Raw genomic sequence first — 12,525 nt, 5'->3', positions numbered from 1 at the left:
CAAGAACAACAAGAGCAACAAGAACAACAAGAGCAACAAGAGCAACAAGAACAACAAGAACAACAAGATCAACAAGATCAACAAGAACAACAAGAACAACAAGATCAACAAGATCAACAAGGACAACAAGATCAACAAGATCAACAAGAACAGTAAGATCAACAAGAACAACAAGAACAACAAGAACAACAAGAACAACAAGAACAACAAGAACAACAAGAACAACAAGAACAACAAGAACAACAAGAACAACAAGAACAACAAGAACAAGAAGAACAACAAGAACAACAAGAACAACAAGAACAAGAAAAACAACGAGAACAACGAGAACAACGAGAACAACGAGACCAACGAGAACAACGAGAACAACGAGAACAACGAGAACAACGAGAACAACGAGAACAACGAGAACAACGAGGACAACGAGAACAACGAGAACAATGAGAACAACGAGAACAACGAGAACAACGAGAACAACAAGAACAACAAGAACAACAAGAACAACAACAAGAACAACAAGAACAACAACAAGAACAACAACAAGAACAACAAGAACAACGAGAACAACGAGAACAACGAGAACAACAAGAACAACAAGAAGAACAAGAACAACAACAAGAACAACAAGAACAACAACAAGAACAACAAGAACAACAAGATCAACAAGATCAACAGGAACAACAACAAGAACAACAAGAACAGCAAGAGCAACAACAACAACAACAACAATAACAACAAGAACAACAACAACATGAAGAACAAGAACATCAACAACCAGAACAACAAGAACAACAAGAACAACAAGAACAACAAGAACAATAAGAACAACAAGAACAACAAGAACAACAAGAACAACAAGAACAACAAGAACAACAAGAACAACAAGAACAACAAGAACAACATGAACAACAAGAACAACAAGAACAACAAGAACAACAAGAACAACAAGAACAACAAGGACAACAACAACAAGAACAACATGAACAACAAGAACAACAAGAGCAACAAGAACAACAAGAACAGCAAGAACAACCGGAACAACAAGAACGACAAGAAAAACCAGAACAACAACAACAAGAACAACTAGAACAAGAACAAGAAGAACAACAAGAACAACAACAAGAACAACAAGAGCAACAAGAACAACAAGAGCAACAAGAGCAACAAGAACAACAAGAACAACAAGATCAACAAGATCAACAAGAACAACAAGAACAACAAGAACAACAAGAACAACAAGAACAACAAGAACAACAAGAACAACAAGAACAACAAGAACAACAAGAACAACAAGAACAACAAGAACAGCAAGAACAACAACAACGTTACCAACAAGAACATCAACAACCAGAGCAACAAGAGCAACAAGAGCAACAAGTGCAACAAGAACAACAAGAACAACAAGCACAACAAGAACAACAAGAACAACAAGAGCAACAAGAGCAATAAAAACAACAAGAACAACAGGAACAACAACAACAACAACAAGAACAGCAAGAACAACAAGAACAACAAGAACAACGAGAACAACGAGAACAACGAGAACAACGAGAACAACGAGAACAACGAGAACAACAAGAACAACAAGAACAACAAGAACAACAAGAACAACAAGAACAACAAGAACAACAAGGACAACAACAACAACAATAACAACATGAACAGCAAGAACAGCATGAACAGCAAGAAAAACAAGAACAAGAACAGCAAGAACAACAACAACAACAAGAACAACAAAAACAAGGACAACAAGAACAACAAGAACAACAAGAACAACAAGAACAACAAGAACAACAAGAACAACAAGAAAAACAAGAACAACAAGCCCAACAAGAGCAAAAAGAGCAACAAGAGCAACAAGAGCAACAAGTGCAACAAGAGCAACAAGATCAACAAGAGCAACAAGAGCAACAAGAGCAACAAGAACAACAAGAACAACAAGAACAACAAGAACAACGAGAACAACGAGAACAACGAGAACAACGAGAACAACGAGAACAACGAGAACAACGAGAACAACGAGAACAACGAGAACAACGAGAACAACAAGAACAGCAAGAACAACAAGAACAGCAAGAACAACAAGATCAACAAGAACAACAACAAGAACAACAAGAGCAACAAGATCAACAAAAACAAATAGAACAACAAGAAGAACAAGGCCAACAAGAACAAGAAGAACAACAAGAACAACAAGAACAACAAGAACAACAAGAACAACAAGAACAACAAGAACAACAAGAACAACGAGAACAACGAGAACAACGAGAACAACGAGAACAACGAGAACAACGAGAACAACGAGAACAACGAGAACAACGAGAACAACGAGAACAACGAGAACAACGAGAACAACGAGAACAACGAGAACAACGAGAACAACGAGAACAACGAGAACAACGAGAACAACGAGAACAACGAGAACACCGAGAACAACGAGAACAACGAGAACAACGAGAACAACGAGAACAACGAGAACAACGAGAACAACGAGAACAACGAGAACAACAACGAGAACAACGAGAACAACGAGAACATCAAGAACAACAAGAACAACAAGAACAACAAGAACAACAAGAACAACAAGAACAACAAGAACAACAAGAACAACAAGAACAACAAGAGCAACGAGAACAACGAGAACAACGAGAACAACGAGAACAACGAGAACAACGAGAACAACGAGAACAACGAGAACAACAACGAGAACAACGAGAACAACGAGAACATCAAGATCAACAACAACAACAAGAACAACAACAGCAAGAACAACAAGAACAACAAGAACAACAAGAACAACAAGAACAACAAGAACAACAAGAACAACAAGAACAACAAGAACAACAAGAACAACGAGAACAACGAGAACAACGAGAACAACGAGAACAACGAGAACAACGAGAACAACGAGAACAACGAGAACAACGAGAACAACGAGAACAACGAGAACAACGAGACCAACGAGAACAACGAGAACAACGAGGACAACGAGGACAACGAGAGCAACGAGAGCAACGAGAACAACGAGAACAACGAGAACAACAAGAACAACAAGAACAACAACAAGAACAACAAGAACAACAAGAACAACAACAAGAACAACAAGAACAACGAGAACAACGAGAACAACGAGAACAACACGAACAACAAGCGCAACATCATCAACAACAACAACAAGAGCAACATGAACAGTAAGAACAACAAGAACAACAAGAACAACAAGAACAACAAGAACAACAAGAACAACAAGGACAACAACAACAATAACAACAACAAGAACAACAAGAACAGCAAGAGCAACAACAACAACAACAAGAACAACAAGAACAACAACAACATGAAGAACAAGAACATCAACAACCAGAACAACAAGAACAACAAGAACAACAACAGCAACAAGAGCAACAAGAGCAACAAGAGCAACAAGAACAACAAGAACAACAAGAACAACCAGAACAACAACAACAAGAACAACTAGAACAACAACAAGAACAACAACAACAACAACAAGAACAACAAAAACAACAAGAACAACAAGAACAACAAGAACAACAAGAACAACAAGAACAACAAGAACAACAAGAACAACAAGTACAACAAGAACAACAAGAACAACAAGAACAACAAGAACAACAAGAACAACAAGAGCAACAAGAACAACAAGAACAACAAGAACAACAAGAACAACAAGGACAACGACAACAACAACAACAAGAACAACAAGAACAACATTACCAGCAAGAACAACAAGAACAACAAGAACAAGAACAGCAAGAAAAACAACAACAACAACAACAAAAATAAGAACAACAACAACAACAAGAACGACAACATGAACAACCGGAACAACAAGAACAACAAAAACAACCAGAACAACAACAACAAGAACAACTAGAACAACAACAAGAACAACATGAACAACAAGAACAACAAGAACAACAAGAACAACAAGAACAACAAGAACAACAAGAACAACAACAAGAAGAAGAACACCAAGAACAACAACAAGAAGAAGAACAACAAGAACAACAAGAACAACTAGAAAAACAAAAACAACGAGCCCAACAAGAGCAACAGGAGCAACAAGAGCAACAAGAGCAACAAGAGCAACAGGAACAACAAGAACAACAAGAACAACAACAAGAACGACAAGAGCAACAAGAACAACAACTACAACAAGAACAGCAAGAACAACAACAACAACAAGAACAACAAGAACAGAAAGAACAACAAGGACAACAAGATCAAGAACAGCAAGAGCAACAACAACAAGAACCACATGAACAACAACAACAAGAACAACAAGAACAACAACAACAACAGGAACAACAAGAACCACAACGACAAGAACAACAGCAACAAGAACAACAAAAACAAGAACAACAAGAACAACAACAAGAACAACAAGAGCAACAAGAACAACAAGAGCAACAAGAACAACAAGAGCAACAAGAGCAACAAGAACAACAAGATCAACAAGAACAACAAGCACAACAAGAACACCAAGGACAACAACAACAAGAACAACAAGGACAACAACAACAACAACGACAACTAGAACAACAACAAGAAGAACAACAAGAACAACATGAACAGCAAAAACAACAAGAACAACAAGAACAACAAGAACAACAAGTACAACAAGAACAACAACAACAAGAACAACAAGAACAACAAGAACAACAAGAACAATAAGGACAACAACAACAATAACAACAACAAGAACAACAAGAACAACAAGAACAACAAGAACAACAAGAACAACAAGAACAACATGAACAACAAGAACAACAAGAACAACAAGAACAACAAGAACAACAAGAACAACAAGGACAACAACAACAACAACAACAACAAGAGCAACAAGAATAACATGACCAGCAAGAACAACAAGAACAACAAGAACAAGAACAGCAAGAAAAACAACAACAACAAAAAAAAAATAAGAACAACAACAACAAGAACAACAACATGAACAACCGGAACAACAAGAACAACAAGAACAACCAGAACAACAACAACAACAAGAACAACGAGAACAACGAGAACAACGAGAACAACGAGAACAACGAGAACAACAAGAACAACAAGAACAACAACAAGAACAACAAGAACAACAACAAGAACAACAAGAACAACGAGAACAACAAGAGCAACAAGAGCAACAAGAGCAACAAGAGCAACAAGAACAACAAGAACAACAAGAACAACAAGATCAACAAGCACAACAAGAACAACAAGGACAACAACAACAAGAACAACAAGGACAAGGACAAAAACAACAACTACAACAAGAACAACAACAACCAGAACAAAAAGAACAACTACAGCAACAAGAGCAACAAAAGCAACAAGAGCAACAAGAGCAACAAGAGCAACAAGAACAACAAGAACAACAAGAACAACAAGAACAGCAAAAACGACAAAAGCAACAAGAACAACAAGAACAACAGGACAACCGGAACAACAAGAACGACAAGAAAAACCAGAACAACAACAACAAGAACATCTAGAACAAGAACAAGAAGAACAACAAGAACAACAACAACCAGAACAACAAGAACTACAACAGCAACGAGAGCAACAAGGACAACAAGATCAACAAGAACAACAAGAACAACAAGAACAACAACAACAAGAACAGCAAGAACAACAACAACATTAACAACAAGAACATCAACAACCAGAGCAACAAGAGCAACAAGAGCAACAAGTGCAACAAGAACAACAAGAACAACAAGAACAACAAGAACAACAAGAGCAACAAGAGCAACAAGAACAACAAGAACAACAGGAACAACAACAGCAACAACAACAAGAACAACAACAACAACAAGAACAACAAGAACAACAAGAACAACAAGAACAACAAGAACAACGAGAACAACGAGAACAACGAGAACAACGAGAACAACGAGAACAACGAGAACAACAAGAACAACGAGAACAACGAGGTCAACGAGAACAACGAGAACAACGAGAACAACGAGAACAACGAGTACAACGAGAACAACGAGAACAACGAGATCAACGAGATCAACAAGATCAACAAGATCAACAAGATCAACAAGATCAACAAGAACAACAAGAACAACAAGAACAAAAAGAACAACAAGAACAACAAGAACAACAAGAACAACAAGAACAACAAGAACAACAAGAACAACAAGAACAACAAGAACAACAAGAACAACAAGCACAACAAGAACAACAAGGACAACAACAACAAGAACAACAAGGACAACATCATCAACAACAACAAGAAGAACAACATGAACAGTAAGAACAACAAGAACAACAAGAACAACAAGAAGAACATCATCAACAACAACAACAAGAACAACATGAACAGTAAGAACAACAAGAACAACAAGAACAACAAGATGAACAAGAACAACAAGAACAACAAGAACAACAAGAAGAACAAGAACAACAAGAACAACAAGAACAACAAGAACAACAAGAACATCAAGAACAACAAGAACAACAAGAACATCAACAACCAGAACAACAAGAACAACAACAGCAACAAGAGCAACAAGAGCAACAAGAGCAACAAGAGCAACAATAACAACAAGAACAACAAGAACAACAAGATCAACAAGAGCAACAAGACCAACAAGAACAACAAGAACAACAAGAACGGCAAGGACAACAACAACAACAACAACAACAACAACAAAAACAACAAGAACAGAAAGAACAACAAGGACAAAAAGAACAAGAACCACATGAACAACAACAAGAAGAACAACAAGAACAACAACAACAACAGGAACAACAAGAACCGCAACGACAAGAACAACAACAACAAGAACAACAAAAACAACGAGAACAACAAGAACAACAAGAACAACAAGAACAACAAGGACAACAACAACAATAACAACAACAAGAACAACAAGAACAGCAAGAGCAACAACAACAACAACAAGAACAACAAGAATAACAACAACATGAAGAACAAGAACATCAACAACCAGAACAACAAGAACAACAACAGCAACAAGAGCAACAAGAGCAACAAGAGCAACAAGAACAACAAGAACAACAAGATCAACAAGAACAACAAGCACAACAAGAACACCAAGGACAACAACAACAAGAACAACAAGGACAACAACAACAACAACGACAACTAGAACAACAACAAGAAGAACAACAAGAACAACATGAACAGCAAAAACAACAAGAACAACAAGAACAACAAGAACAACAAGTACAACAAGAACAACAACAACAAGAACAACAAGAACAACAAGAACAACAAGAACAACAAGAACAATAAGGACAACAACAACAATAACAACAACAAGAACAACAAGAACAACAAGAACAACAAGAACAACAAGAATAACAAGAACAACAAGAACAACAAGAACAACAAGAACAACATGAACAACAAGAACAACAAGAACAACAAGAACAACAAGAACAACAAGAACAACATGAACAGCAAAAACAACAAGAACAACAAGAACAACAAGAACAACAAGTACAACAAGAACAACAACAACAAGAACAACAAGAACAACAAGAACAACAAGAACAACAAGAACAACAAGAACAATAAGGACAACAACAACAATAACAACAACAAGAACAACAAGAACAACAAGAACAACAAGAACAACAAGAACAACAAGAACAACAAGAACAACAAGAACAACAAGAACAACAAGAACAACAAGAACAACAAGAACAACAAGAACAACAAGAACAACAAGAACAACAAGAACAACAAGAACAACAAGAACAACGAGAACAACGAGAACAACGAGAACAACGAGAACAACAAGAACATCAAGAACCAGAGCAACAAGAGCAACAAGAACAACAACAAGAACAACAAGAACAACGAGAACAACAAGAGCAACAAGAGCAACAAGAGCAACAAGAGGAACAAGAACAACAAGAACAACAAGAACAACAAGAACAACAAGGACAACAACAACATTAACAACAACAAGAACAACAAGAACAGCAAGAGCAACAACAACAACAACAAGAACAACAAGAACAACAACAACATGAAGAACAAGAACATCAACAACCAGAACAACAAGAACAACAACAGCAACAAGAGCAACAAGAGCAACAAGAGCAACAAGAACAACAAGAACAACAAGAACAACCAGAACAACAACAACAAGAACAACTAGAACAACAACAAGAACAACAACAACAACAACAAGAACAACAAAAACAACAAGAACAACAAGAACAACAAGAACAACAAGAACAACAAGAACAACAAGAACAACAAGTACAACAAGAACAACAAGAACAACAAGAACAACAAGAACAACAAGAACAACAAGAGCAACAAGAACAACAAGAACAACAAGAACAACAAGAACAACAAGAACAACAAGGACAACGACAACAACAACAACAAGAACAACAAGAACAACATTACCAGCAAGAACAACAAGAACAACAAGAACAAGAACAGCAAGAAAAACAACAACAACAACAACAAAAATAAGAACAACAAGAACGACAACATGAACAACCGGAACAACAAGAACAACAAGAACAACCAGAACAACAACAACAAGAACAACTAGAACAACAACAAGAACAACATGAACAACAAGAACAACAAGAACAACAAGAACAACAAGAACAACAAGAACAACAAGAACAACAACAAGAAGAAGAACACCAAGAACAACAACAAGAAGAAGAACAACAAGAACAACAAGAACAACTAGAAAAACAAAAACAACGAGCCCAACAAGAGCAACAGGAGCAACAAGAGCAACAAGAGCAACAAGAGCAACAGGAACAACAAGAACAACAAGAACAACAACAAGAACAACAAGAGCAACAAGAACAACAACTACAACAAGAACAGCAAGAACAACAACAACGACAAGAACAACAAGAACAGAAAGAACAACAAGGACAACAAGATCAAGAACAGCAAGAGCAACAACAACAAGAACCACATGAACAACAACAACAAGAACAACAAGAACAACAACAACAACAGGAACAACAAGAACCACAACGACAAGAACAACAGCAACAAGAACAACAAAAACAAGAACAACAAGAACAACAACAAGAACAACAAGAGCAACAAGAACAACAAGAGCAACAAGAACAACAAGAGCAACAAGAGCAACAAGAACAACAAGATCAACAAGAACAACAAGCACAACAAGAACACCAAGGACAACAACAACAAGAACAACAAGGACAACAACAACAACAACGACAACTAGAACAACAACAAGAAGAACAACAAGAACAACATGAACAGCAAAAACAACAAGAACAACAAGAACAACAAGAACAACAAGTACAACAAGAACAACAACAACAAGAACAACAAGAACAACAAGAACAACAAGAACAATAAGGACAACAACAACAATAACAACAACAAGAACAACAAGAACAACAAGAACAACAAGAACAACAAGAACAACAAGAACAACATGAACAACAAGAACAACAAGAACAACAAGAACAACAAGAACAACAAGAACAACAAGGACAACAACAACAACAACAACAACAACAAGAGCAACAAGAATAACATGACCAGCAAGAACAACAAGAACAACAAGAACAAGAACAGCAAGAAAAACAACAACAACAACAAAAAAAATAAGAACAACAACAACAAGAACAACAACATGAACAACCGGAACAACAAGAACAACAAGAACAACCAGAACAACAAGAACAACAAGAACAACGAGAACAACAAGAACAACGAGAACAACGAGAACAACGAGAACAACGAGAACAACGAGAACAACAAGAACAACAAGAACAACAACAAGAACAACAAGAACAACAACAAGAACAACAAGAACAACGAGAACAACAAGAGCAACAAGAGCAACAAGAGCAACAAGAGCAACAAGAACAACAAGGACAACAAGAACAACAAGAACAACAAGCACAACAAGAACAACAAGGACAACAACAACAAGAACAACAAGGACAAGGACAAAAACAACAACTACAACAAGAACAACAACAACCAGAACAAAAAGAACAACTACAGCAACAAGAGCAACAAAAGCAACAAGAGCAACAAGAGCAACAAGAGCAACAAGAACAACAAGAACAACAAGAACAGCAAGAACAACAAAAGCAACAAGAACAACAAGAACAACAGGACAACCGGAACAACAAGAACGACAAGAAAAACCAGAACAACAACAACAAGAACATCTAGAACAAGAACAAGAAGAACAACAAGAACAACAACAACCAGAACAACAAGAACTACAACAGCAACGAGAGCAACAAGGACAACAAGATCAACAAGAACAACAAGAACAACAAGAACAACAACAACAAGAACAGCAAGAACAACAACAACATTAACAACAAGAACATCAACAACCAGAGCAACAAGAGCAACAAGAGCAACAAGTGCAACAAGAACAACAAGAACAACAAGAACAACAAGAACAACAAGAGCAACAAGAGCAACAAGAACAACAAGAACAACAGGAACAACAACAGCAACAACAACAAGAACAACAACAACAACAAGAACAACAAGAACAACAAGAACAACAAGAACAACAAGAACAACGAGAACAACGAGAACAACGAGAACAACGAGAACAACGAGAACAACGAGAACAACAAGAACAACGAGAACAACGAGGTCAACGAGAACAACGAGAACAACGAGAACAACGAGAACAACGAGTACAACGAGAACAACGAGAACAACGAGATCAACGAGATCAACAAGATCAACAAGATCAACAAGATCAACAAGATCAACAAGAACAACAAGAACAACAAGAACAAAAAGAACAACAAGAACAACAAGAACAACAAGAACAACAAGAACAACAAGAACAACAAGAACAACAAGAACAACAAGAACAACAAGAACAACAAGAACAACAAGAACAACAAGCACAACAAGAACAACAAGGACAACAACAACAAGAACAACAAGGACAACATCATCAACAACAACAAGAAGAACAACATGAACAGTAAGAACAACAAGAACAACAAGAACAACAAGAAGAACATCATCAACAACAACAACAAGAACAACATGAACAGTAAGAACAACAAGAACAACAAGAACAACAAGAAGAACAAGAACAACAAGAACAACAAGAGCAACAAGAAGAACAAGAACAACAAGAACAACAAGAACAACAAGAACAACAAGAACATCAAGAACAACAAGAACATCAACAACCAGAACAACAAGAACAACAACAGCAACAAGAGCAACAAGAGCAACAAGAGCAACAAGAGCAACAATAACAACAAGAACAACAAGAACAACAAGATCAACAAGAGCAACAAGACCAACAAGAACAACAAGAACAACAAGAACGGCAAGGACAACAACAACAACAACAACAACAACAAAAACAACAAGAACAGAAAGAACAACAAGGACAACAAGAACAAGAACCACATGAACAACAACAAGAAGAACAACAAGAACAACAACAACAACAGGAACAACAAGAACCGCAACGACAAGAACAACAACAACAAGAACAACAAAAACAACGAGAACAACAAGAACAACAAGGACAACAACAACAATAACAACAACAAGAACAACAAGAACAGCAAGAGCAACAACAACAACAACAAGAACAACAAGAATAACAACAACATGAAGAACAAGAACATCAACAACCAGAACAACAAGAACAACAACAGCAACAAGAGCAACAAGAGCAACAAGAGCAACAAGAACAACAAGAACAACAAGATCAACAAGAACAACAAGCACAACAAGAACACCAAGGACAACAACAACAAGAACAACAAGGACAACAACAACAACAACGACAACTAGAACAACAACAAGAAGAACAACAAGAACAACATGAACAGCAAAAACAACAAGAACAACAAGAACAACAAGAACAACAAGTACAACAAGAACAACAACAACAAGAACAACAAGAACAACAAGAACAACAAGAACAACAAGAACAATAAGGACAACAACAACAATAACAACAACAAGAACAACAAGAACAACAAGAACAACAAGAACAACAAGAACAACAAGAATAACAAGAACAACAAGAACAACAAGAACAACAAGAACAACATGAACAACAAGAACAACAAGAACAACAAGAACAACAAGAACAACAAGGACAACAACAACAACAACAACAACAACAAGAGCAACAAGAATAACATGACCAGCAAGAACAACAAGAACAAGAACAGCAAGAAAAACAACAACAACAACAACAAAAATAAGAACAACAACAACAAGAACAACAACATGAACAACCGGAACAACAAGAGCAACAAGAACAACCAGAACAACAACAACAAGGACAACTAGAACAACAACAACAAGAACAACAAGAACAACAAGAACAACTAGAACAACAAGGACAACAAGACAACATGAACAGCAAGAAAAACAAGAACAACAACAACAAGAACAAGAACAACAAGAACAACCGGAACAACAAGAACAACAAGAACAACCAGAACAACAACAACAAGAACAACTAGAACAACAACAAGAAGAACAACAAG

This window comes from Megalopta genalis, chromosome 8, assembly GCF_051020955.1.
Source record: "Megalopta genalis isolate 19385.01 chromosome 8, iyMegGena1_principal, whole genome shotgun sequence".
In the NCBI taxonomy this organism is placed as follows: domain Eukaryota; kingdom Metazoa; phylum Arthropoda; class Insecta; order Hymenoptera; family Halictidae; genus Megalopta; species Megalopta genalis.
This window is presented reverse-complemented; position numbering follows the sequence as displayed.